The sequence below is a fragment of the Hyperolius riggenbachi genome, chromosome 2 (genome assembly GCF_040937935.1).
Source record: "Hyperolius riggenbachi isolate aHypRig1 chromosome 2, aHypRig1.pri, whole genome shotgun sequence".
NCBI lineage: Eukaryota > Metazoa > Chordata > Amphibia > Anura > Hyperoliidae > Hyperolius > Hyperolius riggenbachi.
Window position 1 is genome coordinate 191,712,187 of NC_090647.1, and position 1,581 is coordinate 191,713,767.

The 1,581-nt window shown below is 35.0% G+C and overlaps 1 non-coding gene across 1 annotated transcript; it reads right to left on the bottom strand.

Moving 5' to 3' along the window:
• Nucleotides 1–404: 404 nt before the first annotated feature.
• On the bottom strand, nucleotides 405–511 carry LOC137555082 (U6 spliceosomal RNA). The gene has a single exon (XR_011027786.1). It is a non-coding gene; the product is annotated as a U6 spliceosomal RNA (small nuclear RNA).
• Between the last annotated feature and the right edge of the window lie 1,070 nt (nucleotides 512–1,581).

Consider the following 1,581-nt stretch of genomic DNA (forward strand, 5'->3'; position numbering starts at 1 on the left):
ATGGGTCATGCAATGTCTGGAGTCATTCACATGAAAACGTTTACGAAACAATGTTCTGAGAACTCAGTGATGAAGGCAACAAGCTGGCATCCAAGCCATACCATTAAATATATACCAGTAGGTGAAATGGTTAGAGCTAAGAGAAATCGTTTGGATCCAGCTGAACTCAAGGCTGACTTGTGGACAGTGGAAGTTAATTCAGACAGATGGGATAAATAATTGGCATTTAGATGGAGCACAAAGTATTGCGTCAGATAAAGAAAAGGATGAGTTGCTAAAACACAAGCCCTGTCAGATACGCAACTCTGACTCATTTGTAATTATATATAGTTTAGAATATGACAAGGTAGTCTCCATAGCAAAAAAAAACTTACAAGTACATTCAGCTGATTCAAATTTTTTTTTTAAATATGGAACGCTTCATGAATTTTCGTGTCATCCTTGCGCAGGGGCCATGCTAATCTTCTCTGTATCGTTCCAATTTTAGTATATGTCCTGCCGAAGTGAGGATTCTAATTTTAAAGACATCCTGGACAATGATTGCACCTTTTCAGCACGTAAAGGTACAATATTTTATCTGAGCTTTTTCAATACAGGTTCAGGGGGTCGATGTGGCACTATCGGTAGATACAAGTGTGGGTACAATATGCACTGTTACTTCACAGGATTATAACAAGGTAGTGGGTTTATTTTCTTACGCAAAACAAAAATCATTTCCAATCAACTGTTTTATTAATTGTGCAACTACTAATATAATCTACATTATCTCCTGCACTGTGTGCAAAGTATGTAGTAGTTGTCGCCTTAAGTATAGGATATCTGAACATTATCTTGATGCTTCTAAAACAAAGACAAATTTTGGCAAATCTAGAGTATCACGCCATTTTGCGAATTGCCATGGAGGTGACATGACTTTGTACAAATGTCAAGGTGCAGAACAAAATGTTTACACCGATCAGGAGAAAAGATGAATTTGGCAGCTGGGAACCTGTTTCCCAGCGAGTCCAAATGCATGCTGGGTCAGCTTAGTCTATATTATAATTCGTAAGTTTCTGCTTTGGCAATGGTCTAGTTTGTCATCCCACATTTTCTTTTATGTATTTTGACCTTAAATTTCTCCATTAACCAGTCATCTGTAGTGTATTGAGCACTATTTGTAATCTAAGCACTATGAACCTTCTTGATACTATGTACCTTTAAGCATTAGCATTATTTGCATTTTAACTGTTTGTACTCCCTATGTGTGTGTTAATCTGTACCTTTAAATTGCTGCTCTTGTATGGGCATTGTTAGGTAAAGACTAAGGTGGGATTTCAACTCCGATACGTGTGAGCTAGATAGATAGACCTTATTTATATTAGAATGTATATAATATATATACCGTATATTTATATTTTATTTAGACCTTATTTATATTAGAATTTATATAATATGTTTACTGTATATTTATATTTTATTTATTGTGACATTTTCTGTAAGATGATCAGATTCACATATTCCCTAAAATCTATATACTGTACACTAGATTCTCTTTAATTATGAATGTTGCTGCAATTAAATCTATATCGACGAGGTTCAGTG